Genomic DNA, 22,852 nt, shown 5'->3' with positions numbered 1-22,852 from the left:
GAGAGTGGGGAAAGGCCCCTTAGAGAGACCCCCTCCTTGGTCAGAGCCCCCTGGCTAGCTGGCACGTAGAGAGCGCTCCAGCGGTCACCTAATGAGCTGGTTCTGCTGGCCTAGCCAGCTAGATGGGGGCGGCGGGGGAGGGGGGGGGAGGAATGAAGCAGTGTGTGTGTGGGGGGGAGAATGTTACTGCTGAGCTAAAAGCAGTATAACCTTGATGGAAAATAATCAGAAGAGCAGGCTGGAGGGTTGTGCAAGGTTGCATCTATCCACCCAGCAAAGGGCATCTGCAGTTCACCCCAACCGGATCCCAGTATGTTGGCCCTGGGGCCAATGCACAGATATATCCTTCTGCAGTCTGCATCACTCGCTGACACGTTCACTCAGGGGAAGCTGGGGCAATAGCACCTTCCTACTGCACAAGGGTCTGTGTTTCTACAAGATTCCCAGATAATTTCTATGTGCCTTAAAGTTTAAGTACTTCAATATGCACTTAAATATATAGCTGTGGACCTTATAAACCACAGAGTTTTGTTGTTTGTAGTCTCTAGGCTTATCATTTCACCGGATATAGCACCTCAAGCTTTCTTTTACATCTAGGCCTTTGCACGTCTGCCTATAATAGCCTTTTTGCCCTGTCCCCAGCCCACACTGCCTGGCTAACACAAGCTTCAGTTGGCAGCTTAGTGAAGTGGTCTCAACCCTGAATGCACATTAAAATTATATTATAATCACCTGGGGCTTTGAAAAATACTGGTTCCCAGACCAATTGAATCTGTATCTCTAAGGGTGGGGCCACATCATCCGTCAAGTGTAATGGTGCTCTAAGTGATTCTAATGTGCAGCCCAGGTATGATCCTCTGGTCCTCAAACTTTAGCATGTATCTACCACGTAGAGGTCTATTAAAACACAGACTTCTGTACCTTAACTCCAGAATTTCAGGATTAATAGGTTTGTCTTAATAGGCCTGAGAATTTCCATTTTTAACAGTCTCCCTGGGTTTGCTGATACTTCTGATACAGGTACCACACTTTGAAAATGGCTGGATTAAAAGTTGTCTTCTTCCAGGAAGCCTCCTCACTTTCCACCCCCAGACTGAGTCAGTTGCTTCTTCCGTGTTCTATCATAGCAACCTATGCTTTCTGTTTTACAATCAATTGCCTTATTATTTGTCTGTGTTCTCCACCAGGCTGTAAGAACTTGTCTGTCTAATTCATTAATGTATCCCTAATACTGTTCATGTCATATACAGATCCTCAGTGAATATACTTTAATGAACAAATTTATGTATGGAAGTTTTTTTTGCTCTCTCTCTCTCTCTCTCTCTCTCTCTCTCTCTAGTGCGTGTGCACAGGAGATGGTGGCAGGGGTGGAGAGAGAGAGAGAATGATAGAGTGATTATCCAATTACTGTTTATTCAGTAGAATCCGGTGGAAAGAATCAGCAGTCGGGCTACCTGATTAAAGGAGAGTGATAGGAGCACTAAGCTGCAGTTTGCATTCAGGTGACGAGCTGTGTGGAAGCTGAAGATTCTATCTGCTCTCTTTACTGACTTAAGGAGTTTAAAACCATGCAGGTGACTAGTGTTTTATCAGCTTTTAAATCTATGAAGTGATTATACTTCAAGTAACTTTCTGAAGAAAAATTCCCAAGAATTCCTTGCCTCTGACTCCACTGGGGAATTTAGTGGCAATCACACAATACTGTTCCATTCCTCTGACTTTGGATTTTAAACATTCTGGGTAAGTCTTATACAACACTGAGATTTCTTAAGGTGTTGTTGGTGTTGTTGGTGTTGTTTTCCTAACAAATTCAAATTCCAACATCCCTTGCTTGGAGTTTTTATCCACTAACAATGTCCTTGAAAAGGTTTCTCAAGATTTATCTCCTCCAGGAAGCCTTGAGGAACTGGTCATCTATACTAGTACAGTTTCTTGAGGTTGCTATAACAAATTATCACAAACTCAGTGGCTTAAAGCCACGTGAATTTATTATTTTTCAATTCTGCAGGTCAGAAGTCTGCCACCAGGAGAAATCTAGTTGTCAGCAGGGCTGCAATCCTTTCTGGAGAGTCTAAGAGAAAATCCTTTTTCTTTTTTTTTTTTCTTTTTGCCTTCTCCAGCTTCTAGAAGTATCCCACATTCCTTGAGTCATGGTGCCTTCCCCCATCTTCAGAACCAACAATATTACATCTCTCTGACTATTCTGCCATAGCCACATCTCCCTCTGACTCTCTTCTTCTGCCTTGCTCTTCCACTTTGTAAGGACCTTTGTGATTACATGGTCCTACTTGGGTAACCCAGGAATATCAAGTCAGGAATATTAAAGTCAGTTGATTAGCAGCCTAAATTCCCCTTTGCTATGTAACCTAACATATTCCCATCCTGAGGTTTAGGGTGTGGACTTTTTGGGAAGCTAATATTCAAGATGCCACACAATCCACACCCCATATTATTTAGTGGCTGTCAGGTTTTGCTTACATTCTGTAGCAGCCAGAAGTCTAGTGACTTTAACTCTAGATTAGAGATCATCAACCCTGGCTGCACAATGGAATCACCTGGGAAACTTTGAAAAATATCGATGCTGTAGACAAAAAAGGGGCCACATACTAAACCTGACAACTCCGGGGAAGCCTGCCTGGGGGGCCCTGCAAACTCAGAGACTGAAAGTAACCACAGGATGGTCTGAACATAAGAATTCCTAACGGAAAGGGAGTCATTGAGGGTAGTCATGTCCTAGGCCTGTAGCTTCCTTGACAAAGGTCAATCTTTACCTAAGTGAGTCTGTCCCTTTTTGCATCTAAAATAACTAACATACCTTTGAAATGTTGGATGAATTTCCTTTTCCAGATCCCACAGGGTACACCCACCACACCAGAGCCTAGAGACTGCAGAACCTCTCATTGTTGTCTTGTTCCCCACATACCATCTCTATGAGCTGTAAATGACAGTTAGTAACTATCTTGTACCCAATGTAAAAGAAGTGACTGTCTCTCCATGAGGGTACAGCAAGAAATGGCTGCCAATAAGTGGGAAGAGGGTCCTGCTCAGTTATGGAATTTCAGATAGCAGCCTGAGCAGACTAAGGCAATGGGAGTGCTAGGAAAAGGACGACTTTAGGGCTCAGTCTAATTCCATCTCCTTATTTTACTGTGTGGTACCCAGGACCAGTTCATCATCCTGCTTGGGCTAAGAGAGCTGCTTGGAAGCAGAGCCAGGACTGGAACTCAGTTCTCCATCACTCATTCATTTATGGTTTGTCGACTATGCTCATGTAGGCATGCTGCCAAATCTAAAATGTACAAGGCAAGGTCATTGCCCTTAAGTGGCTCATGGTCTCGTCACTATAATACAAAGAGATACATTTGGTGATTGAAAAAAACATCTGGTATTGTACTAGTTGAGACACAATATGGTATCATGACTATAATGTGGGTTCTCATCCTGGCTGTGGAAGACTAAACATGGCTGTAAATTCTTTGACACTCCTCCCAATGCGACATCAGGTCTATGTTCCTTCTCCTTGAATCTACAAGAGCTCTGGGACTTCCTGAGCAATAAAAGGCAGCAGAAGTGACACCATGACACTTCTGAGACCAGGCCTTAAGAGATTTGCAGGTCTTACTGCTTGTATTTTGGAATGCACCTTCTTGGAACCTAGCCTTCAAGCAATGAGGAAGCCCAAGCAGCCACGCGGAGAGGCCCACGTGGAAAAGATCTAAGAACTCTGGCTAATGGTCATCATGAAACTAGATTCTGTAGCCCCAGTCAAGCCACTGTAGCTGTAGCCATGTGGAAGAGAGTTAAGCTGTCTCTGCTGAGCCCTGCCTACAAAATTCTTGACCCACAAGATAGTGAGATATAAGAAACTGATTGTTTTTATAGCCAATAAATTTCTGGGTAATTTGTTATGCAGCACTATCTAACCAGGACACCTGGCCATTGACAAGCTATGTAACTTCGGGGAAGTTATCTTCTCTAAGTGTCACTATCTGCATCTATAAAATGGGAATAATCTTCCCTTTTAGGACTACTGTGAAAATTAATGCAATAATACATACAAAGGGTCTAATTCCTGGTCCATACCTGCCATTATTGTCATTACAAAGAGTCTAGAAGTGGACATAAGGATCTCCATAAAAAGAACTCAGCAAGAGGGGAATCCCTGGGGCAGTTGTGGAAGGATCAACAGTCACTAAAATTGTGAAATTGTTATATTATAGGTATTATAGCCCTGGCTGGTGTGGCTCAGTGGACTGATTGCCGGCCTGAGGACCAAAGGGTTGTTGATTCGATTTCCGGTCAGGGAACATGCCTGGGTTGCAGGCCAGATTCCCAGTAGGGGGTGAGCGAGAGGCAACCACGTATTGTTTCTCTCTTTCTCTTTCCCCCTCCCTTCCCCTCTCTAAAAATAAGTAAATAAAATCTTTAAAAAATAAATAAATAGGTATTATATCTAGGTATAATATTATGTCTATCATACAATAGAGAATATTATAATTTGAGGCTAATCTATGCCAAGCAACATCATCTAAGGTTACCCTCATTTGGAAACCTGGGACTCATACAATGAGATGCCTGTTTCAGAGAAAGACAATGCAGCTGTTCCAGCTAGGGATGTTTCTCTGCAGTAACGCATCTGCCCTCACTGCTCACTTACAGCAATGTTTGTGTGTTTTATATCCCCAAATTACCACTTCCCACCCCACGGGGTCTTCCCTTTACAGCCTCTCCTAGGAACACTGCAGCTCTGCATCCACCTCAAGGGGCTCTTACTGCAGTCAGCACCATGACAAGGGCATCTGAAGCTTTTCTTATCATACAGCCAGCTCCCTGGGAGCTCACATCAGTGTGACATAAGGGAACTTGGATATGAGTCCTGTCTGTGTGCTGTTGGGTAAGTTCCCTAACATCAGTCTCCTCATCTGTAAAACTGGGAAAATAATACTTGCCTTTGTTACTCTACAAGATTGTCATAAAATGTCAAATCCTAAAATCCCTACGTATATTGGAAAATGTTAACAAAAGAAGGGAAAGTAATGAAAGTTTCTTTCCTTTTTTAAAGGTATATTTTATTTATTATGCTGTTACAGTTGACCAAATTTTCCCCCTTTGCCCTCCTCCACTTTGTACCCCTTCCCTCCAGCAACCCCCCTCCCCTAGGTTCATGTCCATGGGTCATGCATAGAAGTTCTTTGGCTTCTCCGCTTTCTATACTGTTTTTAACATCTGCCTGTCTATTTTGTACCTACGAATTATGCTTCTTATTCTCCATACATTTTTCCCTATCCTCTCCCTCCACCCTCTCCACTAACCCTCCAAAGGATCTCCATATCTATGATTCTGTTCCTGTTCTAGTTGTTTGCTTAGTTTGTTTTCATCTTTTAAAGTCAGCTGTTGATAGTTGTGAGCTTATTGTCATTTTACTAATCATAGTTTTCATTTTCTCCTTTTTCTTAAATAAGTTCCTTTAACATTTCATATAATAAGGGCTTGGTGATGATAAACTCTTTTGGCTTTACCCACTTTACCTGCCCTTGAATTTTAAATACTAGCTTTGCTGTGTAGAGTAATTCTGGTTGTAGGTCCTTGCTTTTCATCACTTGGAATACTTCTTTCCAGCCCTTTCTTGGCACGTTTGGAGAGGGCCCAAAGTCTTCTGATTCTCTCCTCATTCTTTTGAACTCTTGTTTTTTCGCTCTGTTCTAGTTGATAGTTTATCTCTTCCTTATGTCCCAAATTGTTGATTTGAACCCCAGCTTCCTTCCCTTCACAGTTGGTTCCCTGTGGATTTTTCTTTATTTCACTTCATGTAGCCTGCATGTCTTTCTTTGTGCTTTTGCTGTACTCAGTGAGTTCTCTGAGCATCCTTATCACCAGTATTTTGACCTCTGCATCTGATAGGTTGGTTATCTCCGTTTTGCTTAGTTCTTTTTCTGGGGTTTTGTCCTGTTTTTTCATTTGGGCCATATTTCTTTGTCTCCTTGATTTGCAGCATTCTTGTGTTTGTTCCTCTGTGTTAGGTAGAGCTGCTTTGACTCCCTGTCTTAGCGCACCTATTGAGTTGTGTGGGGTGGAGCCTTAGGTATTTGCCAGGGTGGGGCAACCCACTTCACTGCTTTGTGTCTCTGTATGTGGGGAAGGGGACAGAGAGGGGACAATGCCGTTGTCTGGCTGCAGGAGGCTTGTTTGGCACTCACCCCATTTCCAGTCACTTCACCCCCTTCCCATATGCAACTGGCTCCCCTCTAGCTGCTGCTCTGGTGGTGGTTCCCAGAGTGGGTGGGTTTGTGTCCATTCCAGGATTGTGCAGGGCCTTTAAACACACTCCCTCTAGAGACCAGCAGTGTCTTTTGCTGCTCCAATCCCCACTGGTATTTACAGCCAAAAGTTATGAGGCTTTATTTTGTTGGCACTGAAACCCTGGGCTGCACGGCCTGGGGTTCAGATCATTCACTCCCAAGGTGTCCCTCCTGATTTTTATCCACCACATGTGAATGTGGGACCCCCCATTCTGCTGGGTGCTGCCATGTCACCACTGCCACACTGTGTCTTCTCCACCCCTTTTCCCCATCTCTGCCCCTTCTACCCATCTGGATGAATATGGCTTCTTTAAATCCTTGGTTGTCGGACTTCCATACAGTTTGATTTACTGGCAATTCTGAGTGATTTTTGTTTGGAGGTTAGTTGTGATCCTTCTTATGGTTGTGCAAGGAGGCAAAGCATGTCTACCTATCCCTCCATCTTGACCTAAAGTCTCTCACGAGGAAAGTTTCTTGTTTGGTTAAAACAAATACCCGACAAATGCCATCCTTTAAAAAATGGATTGTGGCTGGAATGGCATTTGCTGCCTCGCCATTCAGGCACATTTCCATTGAGCTTTCCTACTGACCAACCACACTTCCAAGAGGCGTGGTCTCCTTGGTGAAGATGTGTTATGTTTGCTGCTTTTAATTTCTTTCATGCGACAAAAGATGTCCAGGAAACTGTGCCACCCACTTAGACTAGGCTTAAAAGCATTTAAAGCTTGTATCAAGGACAAGAGACTGAAGAAGGACTAATGTGCATTAACTGACTAACTAATACACATTAACTAGTGCCTCTCATTTTGCTTCTAAACAACTATTAAATATGTTTCTCATCCTGTGGATGGTCAGATACTATCACTTATGAAAATAATGTCAAAAAGGAACTCACTTTCTTATCGATGTGTTTTGGCAAAAACCTCCAATTTTTTTTTATAGTAGGCTTTGCAAGACTTTTAAAAAGAAGTCCATACAACCATAATTCCCTCCGAGTTTCTGTTAAGAAAGAGGAGGGTTTTCTGCAAGTGTCAGGGCTGTGTTAGTGAATGGCAGGATCAGGACTGCTCGGGAGAGTGTCCTGAGAATCAAATGCCCAGGCTTTCACTAGGGTGCGTACCACTTGCATCATTTCTGGGAACTGCAGGCATCTTTTTTGAGCAATGAATTAAATTTGAAAGGACAGCAGAGGAGAGGGAAAGTGCCCTGGCTGTGTGAGTCATCCAGATAATGAGGCCATGGCCAGGCTTTCAGATCTGTGGCCTGAAGCAAGATGAGGGGTAATGGTCTTAAAGTCTCCACTCTTTCTCAGGGCAGGTGGTTCAAGTTGTATACACACTTCCTGCAGAAAGGTATCTCAAGTCCATTTAAAACCGTACTGCTTGTTGCACAGGTATAATAGAAAATTTAACTTACTGTCCCGTCATACATTTCCATGTAAGACGAAATATTAGACGAAATATTTCACCTTCCATGTAAGGTGAACTATTAATAATTTCCAAGTCCTGAGAGCCTACCTACATGATCTCTTATCCCTGCACAATCCTACAAGATTTGGAACAATAGAGACTACGACTGATCCCATTTTAGATATAGCAAAACTGAGGCCCTGAATTCTGTACTGCCACGCCCAACGATTGAAATCCAAACACCGGGTTTAAAAATCCAAACCCTTTTCATTACAAAGGGCATTGTTTAGTGAGCAGTTACGTTATGTGAAACATTGTTTTAATCTTATATTAATAGTATTTAGTCCTCACAATAAATGAATAAGGTGGCACTATTATTAATGCTCATCTTAAAGATGTGCAAACTGGGATGCAAAGATGCAATTTGCCTGCAATTACCCAAGTAGTAAGAGACCAAGTTCAGATTCTAACTCAGGTGACAAGCCCCAGAGTCCAGCTTTGCACATCACTGCCTGTCTGTTGCTTCACACCAAAAATAAATAAATAAACACGTAACAAACCTGGAGACTGGATAAGAAATATGCACTCCCTCTACTACTCTCTCAATGACATGAAACTTCCACTACACTTAAAAATGAGTTTGTCACACCCTCACCCAGTCAATACTGGATGGCCACATAAATATCACCTGCTGCTTGTAGACACAGCAGAAAATTCACCAGAGAGCAAGAAGTGAATGTACCCAAAGCTTGGGCATCCTAAGTGACGGAAAAGTTCTGCCATAGATTATGGCTAATCTACAGATCGAGTTGCTTCTTTCTCATCGTGTACTCCTTTACCTGGCCCCCATCAGCAAACCCACCTTCTACCCTAATTAACTGGAAAACAAACCACATGCTGATGGTCAACAGCCTGAGTTTTATTCCTTTGGATAGTGATTTTTGCATCCCCAGGTCTTTGTTTTCTATGAAAAATGAAAGAGTTGAGTGAATGTTTCCAACTTCAAAATTCTATGGTTGCAAAACTAAATCATGCAATTATATAGCCATAAGGAACATAAAAATATATAAGGAAAAACTGTCTTATTTTCAATAAAAAGGCTTTAAATATTTTGTAGCTTTACATGTTTGTGGACAACTCAGATGAATTATGTTAACATAGCATAAAAATGTTTATCTAAAAAGTGTGTTTTAAGGAGTAGCAATATATTGCACAGTAATTAAGAGATATGAACCAACAAGCTTAGAAAGAGGAAAATTAGCCTGCAGGGTTTGTTAGAGGCATCAGATTTCTTATATTTTAAATTTTGATTCTTTAGAGGAATTATGTATTTATGACAGGAAGCCTGAAAAAAAATGACTCAAATGTCAGGTTAAAGAATGCTGCTAAATTGTTGTTTAACAAAGATAATTGATCTCCCTTCTTACGCAGTGGTAATACTGAATATTTCACTCAGTAAAAAAAAGAAATTTAGTGTTCAATGTGTTTCCAGTAATACTGTATGAAAAGGAGTAAAATAGAATTGATATTTTAAAAAGTCCAACAAAGTGCCAATTTAAATGAGGACAAAAATTCCTTGCTCTGCGTGTCCCTACTCTAAATCTCTGCATCATAAGACACCTGGAGTTCCAGAAGGAAAGGAAGAAGAAAATCCAAATCCATTAACACGGAGCCATAGTGCCAACTGCAGCATTTGGCTTCTTGGCTGTACTTTCTCCAGTCCGGGCATCAAAACGGCAAAGGATTTGCTTCCCAATAAATATTTCTGTTAAGCTCTCCTTGACCCAGTCCCTGGGATACACCACTTAGAATTAAGCACCCTTGAGAAATGCTGCCATCCAAGTACTTTGTCTCCTCTTGAGGATTCATGTTAATATTCTGCTAGGTTTAGCTCAGAAAGTGAAGTTAGCAACAGACACTACCTTTTCTGTATTACGGATTCCTTATCTGGTGTCCCCACCCCCAACACCTTACTTCCAGTAAGCGAAGGAACATAAATGTTCTGAAAACAATTATAGAATATGGAGTCAGTAGTTGGGGAAAGCCTGCTCTATGATCACTCCAAAATGCAACAAGAACCTATTTTGGTCATTTGCTCATTTAACAATAAATTTATATAGATTCATTTTCCCCAATAGAGTAGTTAGTTGAAAAACTTTATGCACAAAAGGAAGAAAGCCATTGTTTTTTGGAAAATGTCATGGCAATCACCAGTAATGGTTGGCAACTTTGGGGGACAGCAAATGTTTTATGTTGAATGCTGTGACATCCACCAAATGCCAACTTAAAGTGATTAGTCTTCTTCTGGTGGAACTTGAATGCTCCAGAAGAGAGGGCTTTGGTCTTATTCCTTTCTGTACACCCACAATGTGTGTACACCCAGCACAGTGCCCTTTCCATAGTAGGTCCTCATATAATTATAATAACAATCGTTGACCGATTCCTCTCTAGCTGAAGCTGTGAAGAAGAGTGGCTGGCTCATTAACCAGGTAGAAATTGGAAGAAATGCAGGTACTTTTGAAATCTCTTGTTAAGTTCTAAAAAGGGATGGAAATGGTGGTTTTTTTATTGTATTCAAGGACAACTCTGACTTAGGCTGGCATAGACCTGAAAACATGTTGAATGGGGAAACATAACATCACTAAGATCAGAATTACTACTGAGCCGTAGATGAAAAGAAGACAGGGAGACAAAAAGAGAGTTTAAAATAATCTCAAATATACATCTGTTAATTGCCATTTCAATTCCTCAAATATTTGCATATGCAAATATGCATATGTAACACTGAATAATTAAAATTGAGGCAGCTTGTTTGAACTTGCACGGTAGAGACAGGCTGAAGTAGAGAGAACTGACAGGGGGAGGAGGAGGAGGCAAGAAAACTGGATTCTTTCCCTTTGTGGTAAACAAAACCCGAAATGACTGCGAGACCCTGGGAGCTGTGGAAAGGGGCAACTCTAAATGAAGGAGAGACACCTAGAAGGAAGTGGGAGAAATCAGGGAGTTGTTGGGTCTTCACACACATGTCTGTGACAAATCCTTGTGTATAGGAATAACATTTATTATGCTCCTCATGTGTGTGTTCCAGGCACTATTCTCGGCACCAGGCACTGGAGATACATGTAGGCATGTAGTCTGATGGAGACTTCAGCTGGTGGAAGACAGACAGTGAGCAGTTAAATAAACAATCAGTGAAAAATACCAGAGAGTAGTGGGTGGTATGAAGAAAAAAGAATGACTTGATAATGACTAGGGGAGGGCCAGGTCTCTGTAAAACAAAGTGGCTAAGGAGTCTCCACTAAGACCTGAGCGACAAGGAGCCAGCCATAGAAAGAAGGAGAAGAGGGCAGTGTAGGCAGAGGCAACCTGAGAGCAAGCGTGTGAATTACAGGGCAGGCCAGCGTGGCCGCACCGCCCAGGACACGGGGAGACGTGGAGATGTGCTCTGATAGAGAGGCAGGGCCAGAGCATTAGGGTCCTTGAGGTCAAGGTGGGAGGTTAGCATTTTATTGCAGATAAAATAATGTTGGGAAACCATCAGAGGACTAACATGGCCCATGGATGTATTTGTAGAAACCCCTGGAGCTGTTATGTGGACGGCAATCATGTTGTGTAAGCGAGGAAGAGTTGCAGACCACTTAGCAGTCTACCTGGCATCTATGTAAAAGATGGCGATGGCTTAGACCAACACAGGTGGTAGTAGAAGCGGAGAAAAGAAAGATAATGATAGCAATAACAAAACAACAATAATAATGAAGGGAAAGTCAACATGGAAGTACAGTAAAATTAAAACCCATTAATTGACTGAATACTTCTAATGTGTATGTATTATACCATGGCGTTAGTAGTGTTAGAATACATTGTACTAGTGGGACCTATTCCAGCTTTGTGAAACTTACCACTGGTGAATAACAATTCTTAATTTTAGAAAATGGAAACTACAGAAAGTAGCCAAATCAAATTTATTTAGCAGACACTAAAAGCCTCTTGACTGTCTACTATTCTTCCTTTATTTTGGAAATTCTTCCAAAAACAAATTCTTGGTAGAAAGTAGACCCCTAGTCTGGAGTAGCCATTGGAAAACAATTCTCAGAGTAGCACGGACTTCTCAGTTATTAGCGCGGGGCCTTGAGAGCTTCTTGTTCACGTGATCTGATTTCATAGCGGCCAGGCAGCCTCTGGTCACACTTTGTCTCTACACAGAGGTCTGACTACAGAGAAAAGAGCAAGAAGAGGACTAGCAAAATTTTAATTCCCTCAGTGGGCCAGCATTGTGATAGGAGTCTGAAAACATATTATTTTATTTCATTTATTCTTCAATCTATCTTTTTTTTTTTTTTTTACCAAGTTGGTATTTTGGGCTTTACTGTACAAATTAAGGAAGAAATAAAAAAGAGGATCAGAGAGCGTTAAGGGTGCCTTGCCCCAAATCACATAGCTAGTAAGTAGCAAAATCAGGCTGCTCGGTTCAAATACCATTTAATCCCAGAATTTTCTGTGTAGCTTTGCTTTGTTTTGTGCATTTGGGGAAGAGTGGTCAAGAGAACTGAAAAAAAGCTAAAACCATCACACTGATTTACATTAGAAAAGCAAAGGATGCTCAGCATCACTATAGCCATCAGATAGATGCAAAGTAAAACCACAATGAGATACCACTTCACACTGATCACAAAGACCATCACTAACAAATCAACAAACAATAAGTGCTGGTGAGGTTGTGGAAACCTAGTACACTCTTGGTGGGAATGCAGGATGGTGCAGCCACTGTGGAAAACACTACGGAATTTCCTCAGGAAACTAAAAATGGAACTGACTTTTGACCCAGCAATTCTACTGCTGGGATTATGCCCTAAGAATCCTGAAATACCAATTCAAAAGAACCTATGCACCCCTATGTTCATAGCAGCATTATAAACAATAGCCAAGAGCTGGAAACAGCCTAAGGGCCCATCAGTAGATGAGTGGATGAAAAACCTGTGGTACATTTACACAGTGGAATACTATGCAGCAGAAAGATGGACCTCCTATCCTTTGCAACAGCATGGGTAGAACTGGAGAGCATTATGCTAAGGAAGTAAGCCAAACAGCAAAAGACAAATACCATATGATCTCACCTATAAGTGGAACCTAATCAACAAAATAAACAAATGAGCAAAATGGAAGTAGAGACATGGAAATAAAGAACAAACTGGCAGTGGCAAGAGTGGAGGAGGGAGGGAGATAATGGGGGAAAGATGGGGAAAGGGCAAATCAAGGACTATGTGTAAAGGACCCATGGGCATGGACAGTGGGGTGGGGACTGACTGTGGGAGCAGCGGGGAGGGTATGGCAGGGGACAGCATGGGGGGGAAAGTGGGACAACTGTAACTGCTCATTAAAAAGAAAAAAAGAAGAAAACAGTATGGAGGTATGTATGTATATGTGTATATATGTGTGTGTGTGTGTGTATATACATATCAGTAAGACAACAATATATAAAATGTTGAGCACTTAACAATGTGACCAAAAACTAGCTTTCTTAGTCCATTTAGAATCTCTCCATTACATATATTTCCTGCAGACTTCTATAATTCTCATCATATACTTTGGAAATGCAATATATTTTCATTAAAGTGCAACTTATTTTTTAACTTTATTTGTATTGTTGACACTATTACAGATGTCCCCATTTCCCTTCCCTTTGCCCACCTCCACCAGCCCCTGCCCCTCCTTCCCTCTGGCCATCCCCAAACTTTTGTCTGTGTCTGTGGGTTATGAAAAAAAGAAAAAAGAAAAAAAAAAGCAGAAAGTTCAGATCAGGAAATCCAGAGAACAGAGAGAGAGAAGAAAAGAGCCGGAGTGCAGACAACTTTGGGATAATTCACAGAATTTTAAAAGATAAACAGTGGGAATTTTAGGCAACTGCCATCTGTGATGTGTGAAGTGTTGGAATAGAGATTGGGAGAGGGATTTTAAGAAAGTATTCAGTATACCATGTATGGACTTCCTCTTTGATGCATTTTCTTGACATTTCAGTAAAGATTTAAACTGTTTTTCAATGCTTTGAAGGTTCCTTTATGAGGGCACCACTAAAATAAACCAGGAGGCAACCCAGCTTTTGGCAGGTTGCCTGAGTCTCCTGTAAAATTTTCTGTAGAAGTTGAACCTGAACTCAAACCCAGACATGTCTGATTCCCAAGCTCATGTGTCCACCATGCAAGAGTGACTTCTAAAAAACAGGCAAACAAAATATCCCTATAGTTTCCTCTGGCTCACACAGTTTTGGAAGTTTCCAATTGCTATCTCTCTACCAGCTAGCTATTTATGTGGCTTTGGCTAGAATCAAACGTATGATTTTCAGAAACTTAATTATATAAGCTAGGCAAAGGGAAAAATAAAACAATTGAAGTTATATTAGAAGAAAGCTAATCATCCTAGGCTGTGCTCCACTCCTCTTCATCCTGTGCTGGCTTATGTCTAAACATTTATTCAGACACAGGAAAAGCTGCGTGAGTGTTCTTTAAAGGTGTTTTTAGGAGTTTTCTAGGGCAACTGTGACTCTACTTGATTGTAATCTTAGTGCCTGGTTTGACAACATGTAACTCCACTAACTGTCCAACCCAGTGCAGGGCAAACAGGTCCCAATGATGCACTTGAGAAGGAGATAGCATCCCATGCTCCTGAAACATAGTGAGTCTTCAATACATGTTTGCTAAGTGGACAAATGATAAAATAATAAACAAATGAGGAGCCAGGAAAAACAACACCCACATAATGGTTCAGTTCTAGTTACATTCCCAGGCTCTCTATTGGTACCAACAGCATGAAAGCCAGTGATTTGTCAGACCAAGAAATCTGACTGGCAAGAAGAGCCCAGAGGAAAATTTTTCTTCATGCATTATCAGCTCCCCTTTCAGAATGCCCATCGGAAATATGAACATTGCTTCTCTTTTTCCTATCCCCTGCTCTTCCCCCAATTCCAACCTAGTATCTTGATGCTAGCTTTCTTTTTTTCCATCCTCCCAGCCAAAATTTACCGTCCTGGGTCCTTCTCGTCAGGGCTTCACTTGGTATAGTGGGTTGAATAGTGGCACCATTCCAAAAATATTAGTATATGGCCATGTTCTAATCTCGGAAACCTATTATAAATGTGACCTTATTTGGGAAAAGTGCCTTTGCAGATATAATTAAGGCCCTTGAGATGAGATCATCCTGGATTTAGTTGGAGCCCTAAATCTAAATCTAATGCCACGTGTTCTTAAAAGAGAAAGGCAGGGGATTTGAGACACAGAGAGTGCAGAAGGCGATGTGAAGATAGAGGCAGAGATTGGTGATGTGTCGACAAGTCAAGAACGCCAAGGATTCCCAGCAGCCTCCAGAAGCTAGAAGAGAAGCATGGAACGGATGCTTGCTTAGGGTCTCCAGAAGGAACCAACTCTTCTGACAACTTTGTTTCGCACTTCTGACCTCCAGAATTGTGACAGAATAAACTTCTATTGCTTAAAGCCAACAGGTTTGTGGTGATTTGTTACAGCAGCCCTAGAAACCTGATACATTTAGCAACTGCCCTGTCCATTTCAGGCCAATGTTAACGACCAATTTATATTGCAATATTCTTTAGGGAATGCCAGGGATAAAACCCTAGAAAAAAGATTTCTCCACCTCAAGTAGCAAACATTTTGAAAATGTTAATGGAAAAGATATTCTGGAGGTGTGGTGGTGATTTCAGTTGCACCTTCCAGCTTACATTGGATGGGCAACTACCTTTGATGCTTATGAGAAAAGAGAGCCCTGTGAACCTGTGCAATTTGAAATGCTCCACAGATGATCAGTATAAAGAGCAGCTCAGACAGAATTTGATCTTACTTCATATTCATATTACTTAATAAAAGATACATATTTTCTAGATGGCTTTAAGATGTTAGAAGTTTCCCAGTGACTTTGCAACAACATTTGATGTCTGTGTGTCAGTGAATTACAGCTCCCACAGTCATGGGCACAAGTGTTCCCTGACGGTATAGTCTCAGAAACAGCCTCTTACATCGTTGCTGTACTCTTCCAGTGAGTACCAAATTATAGCGTACATAAAACATAGCATCTTAGCATCATATTCTCACATAGCACTTGGTGGAAGCTAGATCAAACACTTCTTTCAAAGGAGTTTAGTTTGCATTGGTGAGGCTATTTTGATCCCGCTACATTTGCTATGCAGGTGAGTTGGTTTCATGGAATCATTGCACTTCAGGGCTTACAAATTGAATCCAATCCTCCCACATCCCCTTTCTACTGATGAGAAAGCTGAAGCTTGTCTAAGAGCACACAGTTAGCTATATGTGGTAAAGGGGTTGTTCCTATGCTCTTATTGGGTGGTAAACTAATTACTCTGCCACGTGGGAATTTCTTGAGTAGTTCCTTGTAGGAAATACCTAGAAGAAGTGGTGAGGGTGAATGGAGCACAATGTAGTTGGCTAGATCTGCAAATCAAGCCTGTGGAGTACAAATATGATAGAAGAAGTCTGCAGATTCCTTGCACAGCCCAGTGGCAATACGGGACTCAGAATTCTGGAGATCTTGACTCCCAAATTAGTACTATTTTCATTATGTCAGGCTGCTACTCCTGCATTTATAATTTTCATAGAATTATAGCTGCTTAGAACCAGGTTACTTGGTAGTCCGAAATTTTATTCTACTACAGCAAAAGTGACAGAATCCCATTAATAGAGTGGTTTACTACCTATGTGGGTGGGGGGTAGGGGAAGTTCTGGAAGAATTCCACCTGTGGGCTTATATTGGATGCATGAGATGACCACGGAGAGTTAGGTAAAGACCTCCTAGCAATGCTGATCACTCGCTCCCATTTCCTCTCTGTGCGTCACCAAGTTTGACGTTCCTTGCAATAAAACAACATGTGCCAAAGCAATTATTTAAAAGGTTTTCATAAATAACAATTTTCCAGAGTACAGGCAACCTTTGGAGTTATCACACAATCATGCCAAGTCTCTGCAAAATTTGGTTGTCCTTAGTAGACCACACTGATCTGGCTGGGTACAAATGATATCCCAGTATAGCCAAAGTTTTGTTCAACCTCTAAAGAAGCTCTGAAAAGAAATGTCAGAGGTAACACCAGATATTGTAAATTATCAGTATTAGAATATACATATTACAATGGGAATCATTATTGCTTTAAGCAATGGTATGAGTTTTGAGGTGAAAAACTAGGTCTTCATAAAATGTTAGGACTAGGAATTTACTCGTAGATGTACTTTCCAGGAGTGTGCTAGTAAACGTTTAACAATCAGTTCCCTAGAATTAAAAAAAAAGAGCTCTGATTTGTACCATTTGCTGATTTGCATGCTAAATATATTCCCACCATGGCTGATTTCAACATATCAACATGATATCAATGAACATGAAGTTGGAAAGAAATGCAGACCACTGGCTCTCACAAACTGCTACAATCTGGCTCCAGCTGCTGACCTTTCCTAAAAACATATATGAGAAGTGTTTACAATGTGCCTGCCATCTGGCTCATAAAGTCTATTCTCAAAAAAAGAGTCAAAGATGTTTGTATATGCAGGAGTAGTTGCCACAAAGTTGTTTATGATATCAAAAATTTCAAAAAGCTCATTGTTCATCAATACATATTTGATTAAATAAACTGCTTGTACCTATAAGGTAATATAATATCATCAAAATAATATTTTAGACACATATACATGTGACATAGGAAGACATTAATGTCATATTGTTACATGAGAAAAAATCATGTTAGGAAATTAGCAAAAATAATATTTTTTATTTTTAAAAATATTTATTTATTTATTTTTAGAGATGGGGAAGAGAAGAAGAAAGAGAGGGAGCAAAACATTGATGCACAAGAGAAACATTGATCAGTTGGCTCTTGCACATGCCCCAGCAGGGAACCAAACCCACAACCCAGGCATATGCCCTGATCGGGAACTGAACTGACAACCCATTGCAAGACAACACCCAACCAATTTAGCCACACCAGTCAGGGCAATAAATACATATATGTATATATTCAGAAAAAATTGTTTTCTACCAGTATCTGCTTCCCCTTTTCTTCTTAGTTAATGCAATCTCTGATAGTTAATTGGGCAAAGGACCACTTGGATAATGGAAACATTTCCTTGATTAAGTTCCGGCCAGTGGAGTATGAGGAAGAGCCCTTAAAAGGAATGGTGTGCTGTTCACCCCTTTCTCATTTCTGCAGGCTGGACTAGGTATGATGGTTGGAGCTCAGGCAGCCATCAGGGACTTTGAGTAAGAAATGTACACACAGAATAAGGGAACAGCAAAATCAGGGGATCGTGGGTTCTGGACCGCTTGTCTTCAGTTAGTTTGTGACAAACCTAATAATGTTACATATAAGCATATTTTTGCATCGAAGACATCTAGGAGAATATACACCTATATTGATAGTAGTTATCACTAGGGTGGTAAGAGTTTTGTGGTCATTTATTTATTGTAATTTTACTCATCTATATTCTCTAATCTATATTCTTCTACCAAAAGTATATATCAATGTGTAGTCACTAAAAGATGAGAAGGGGAGAGTATTAGGAATTTTGATGACAGGATCTCACTGAAGACATAAATAAGGCATTACATAAAGGGCAGAAAATCTAGAGTTTCAAGTGCATTACTGTATAACACCATCCCCTCCTCTTAAAGAAGGTTTGGAGAGTTAAGAGTAGTTTTGGTTTAAATAGTTGCCAAATTCTTGTACTTTATTCACTTTTAAGAAACAGGTTTCACTTGTAGATGGTGTGCAACAGCTATGAGAAACTCAAAACTGACTACTTAATAATGATGGAGTTTAACATTTCCCTGTAAGTTAACTGCGAGTAGGAGGTAAACCCATTAAAACTGAGTCTATGCTTTCAAACCCGAGTCCTGAAGGAGAGACCCTACAGATAAGGGAAAAAGCAGACCTGTGACTATTGGAAAGAGATCATCACTGTCAGCTTTTAGACCCTCCAGTTAAGAAATTCTGAGGGTGTCAGAGCCTCCACTAATCATTGTATTGCCTAAGTCACGTGCGTTCATAGAGCCAAACATTTCTGAGAATACTTACTGGCCTTGCCAAATACCAGCTGGGCTAATTTTTATTGTAATTCATTTTTTTAGTTAATGGATTGTATTTCTTAGAGAAATTTAGGTTTAGAGAAAAATTGAACAGGAAGTACTGAGTTCTCATATACACCTGCCCCTGCCCCAGTGTCCCATTATCAACTTCTTGCATTGGTTGTAGAATATTTGTTACAACTGATGAACCAATATTGATAAGTTATTATATTCATAAATTCATAATTTACATAGGGTTTGCTCTATATGTTACACAATTTTGGGGGTTTTCCAAATGCATAATGTTATGTATCCACATTAAGGTATACAGAATAGTTTCATTGCCCTAAAAATCCCCTGGGCTCAACTTATTCCTCCCTCCCTTCCCCCTCCCTCCCTTCCTCCTTTCTCCCTTCCTCCTCCTCCTCCTCCTCCCAGCCCCTGTCAACTGCTGGTTTTCTAAGTATCTCTATAATTTTGTCTTTTCCAGAGAATCACAGAGCTGGAATTATGCAGTAGGTAGCCTTTTCAGGCTGACCTAGCAACATGCATTTAAGGTTCCCCCAAGTCTTTCCATGGCTTGATAGCTCAGGCTATCACTGAACGGTGAGCTAGTTTTTGAAATTCTTTGAATTTCACTTTCTCATCTGTAATAAGAATAATAGTGCTTACCTTGAAGGATTTTTTGTGGATGTTTGTTAAGATTATGCACATACACACACACACATAAATTTTCTGGCACAAAGAATACATTCAATAAACATCAGTCCCCTCCCTCACTAATTTAGATAAGGGCAATGGGGCAGGCTGAAAAATGCTCCCTCCAAAGACATCAACATCCTTCTCCTTGTGAATAAATTACATGGAAAAAAGGATTTGGCCAATATGATTATTAAGAACCTTGAGATAGGATTATCCTGGATTATCTGCTGGGCCCAATGTAATCACAAGAGTCCTTATGAGAAGGAGCTATGAAGAGTCAAAGTATGTGATACAGGAGTGGACACTGGTATCCGAGGTCAAGAGCTAAGGAACATGGGCAGCCTCTAGAAGCTGGTAAAGGCAAAGAATAGGTGGATTCTCCTCTAGAGCCTCCAGAAGAACCATGGTCCTGCTGACACCTTGATTTTGGCCCTTTAAAACCCGTATCAAACTTGTGGCTTCCAAAACTGTAAGGGAATAAGTACATGTTGTTTTAAGCAATTAAGTTTGTTGTAATTTGTTAAAGTAGCAATAGGAAATGAATCCATGAGATTAGCCTCAACATTCTTTTTCATCCCCTTCCAGTGTGCCTTCCTACATTTTAGAAAACTAAAAATGGTTTCCCAGAATCTCCTGAAACTAGGGTTCTAAAAGGGTTCCCCAATTAGAAGCACTCGTACAAGTTTTAGAACATGGAAGTGAGACAGAGGTCATTTTCTTGTCGTTTTTGGTTGACTTTCACTGGAAAATAGGTTGTGGAGATGTATTTCTGCAGCAGCACACAACTGGTAGCTTTGAACTCCCACCTCCGTGGGAGCAGCCTACTGACCCCTACTGACCCCTTACCTTCATGGAAGAGGTAGTTTCTCTCTTAGCTGATAAGTTCTGCAGTGTCCTGGAAGGCACTCCTAGAGGCCCATCTTAGCCCTTGCTTCTTCACCAGCATTTCCACTGATTTCATCAGCAACTAAGTCTCTGTATTAAATCTCTTCCTGCTTAAAATAAGTAGAGTTGTGTCTCTTTGCTGCAATGGAATCTTGCTTGGTACAACCTTTATTCCTACCATTCAAGGGGAGGCAGCAATTCTCAGCTGGGAATGCTGGATATTCAGAGATACTACACATCAACCGGCAAGCAGCTCTAAGGCAACCAAAATTAGGTCCAGCTGCCTGCCTCCGTGAAAGCCAACACTCAAGAGGCAGATGCTGATGTAAAGGAAAGTGGTTTATTTTCAGGTGCCAGCCAACTGGAAGATAGAGGTTCATGTCACAAACCCCATCTCCCAGAAAGATGGGAGACTCATTTCTTAAAGCCCATCTCCACATCTCAGTGGAGGCAGAGGTTTTCATAAGGAGGGAGAGGGGAACAGAACAAAGAGATCAAGGGAGGGGATTGAAAAGTTCTCTGTATGCAGACTAGCACAGTCTACTCCAATAAGGCAGGTGATGGTCTGGTGTGCATCATCTTTGTTTAATCTTTCTGACCTCACATCATCCCAACTCCACATCATCTTGGTTTCAGGGTTGAAAGTCAGCAAATCTCCCAGAGCTTTGAGGCTTGAAGGTAGGAGTCTGTATCTTTTGAAGTTAGATCCTAGGATTCTTATACAAACATGCTATTCATCTACAAGCTGCACATTAGTCAGAGTCAGCACTTACAGAAACATTGTCAAAAGAATGGTGAGATGAGTTACAATATCCCATCGTTACAATTTTCCACTGTTACATAACCCTACTGTCAATTTTTCTTCCATTTCTATGGAAGTTAGGTGGTTGTAGCCAGAACATTTCAGAAAACTAGAAAAATTCAGGGTCCAGTCTAGTTCATAGGTAAAAAATAAAATTTTACCAACAATTCACTGAATTAAAGCCTAATTTCCATAAATGAGTATTATAGATTTTATTGAAACACAATTTTTCTCCTAAAACCACCCTCATTTTTATTAAAGAGCCAAATTAAGACCAATTCATTTACTGCATTAAATCCAGTCTCAGTTTGGCCTGATTTTTTGCATAAACACAACAGGAATAGTGATTGATTATTTAGGCTCTCCTAAATCTGCTTTGCTGGAATGTTACAAGGAATTTTCAGATTGAACTTTAATTAGCCATGCAGGGCAGAGAAGCCAAGCCATACATTTGCCATAAGGCTTTGCCTGCAACACCTACCAATTTGGGTAAACTTCTCAAGTTCTTGAGGTCCCCAAAGTGTCTTGAGATTCTTTCCTTGCCATGTTGCAGGAAAGCAACCTTTGCTCCTTACCCAGAAAGAATACCATAAACCATATGAAAAAGTAAGGTACCAGGCCATTTCTCCAAGGGGCTTTTATTGGCTTCAAGGTTAATCTTTATTCCTTAAAGCTTTTTGCTAATATCCAGAGCCTAGGCATGTCCCTTTCAAACAGTCATATTTTTGGCTAATGAATACACAATTTGATACTGGAAAAAGTCAGATTCCTATTGAATTCATACAAGCAAATATATTGTCATGAAAATAAAAATACTCACTCATTAAAAGTTTCCAAATTCTGGAGGGATCTAGCAGGGAGAAAAATATAAATGCTTCAATATTGCTACAATTTACCAAATTGCTATGAGAAAAACAAGTTTTTAAAAATCAGCAATATTTTGAACAAAGTCACAAGAAAAAGAATTATCTTCAGTTCATTCAGCCCCACAATCAATTACTGTTTATCTTGATTATTTGCCAGTATTTCTATGAATTTATTCATTCCCCAGAGCCCCACAAACCCCCATTTATTTCAAAGGTATGATCTGAAAATTTATTCTCAGAAATTCATATTTTAGAATAAGTCAGAGACCTTTCCATGGATCTTTTTGAAGATGTAATATTTCTGCAAATGCATCAGAGTAAAGCAGTAACTGTCTTTAAATGACAAAAAATACTTAAAATGATATAGTAATAGATCAGATTACAATGCAGTTGACAAAGGAATTTGATTTTTTTTGTAACAACATTTTAATATAACAATCAGAAATACAAATGAAAGTATATCAGACCAAGAAATCAGTTAATTTGTTCCCCACTATCAATTGTACCTGGAGTTTCTGTTGGGAAATAACAATTGGTTTTGGAGAATCAAAGGGAGTTTTGGGGTTTTTCATTTGCATTGCCGTGATAATTTACACTTTTTATTGCCAGAACGATACATTTTTCCCAACATTTTAAAGTATATTTTATTGATTATGCTATTATGGTTGTCCCATTCTTTTTTTCCTTTTATCCCCCTCCACCCAGTATGCCCATTCCCTGCAGCATTCCCCTCCCCCAAGTTCATGTCCATAGGTCATGCATATAAGTTCTTTGGCTTCTCCATTTCCTATACTATTCTTAACAACCCCCATCTATCTTGTA

The sequence above is a fragment of the Desmodus rotundus genome, chromosome 1 (genome assembly GCF_022682495.2).
Source record: "Desmodus rotundus isolate HL8 chromosome 1, HLdesRot8A.1, whole genome shotgun sequence".
Taxonomy (NCBI): Eukaryota; Metazoa; Chordata; class Mammalia; order Chiroptera; family Phyllostomidae; genus Desmodus; species Desmodus rotundus.
Note: the sequence above shows the minus strand (reverse complement) of the source record.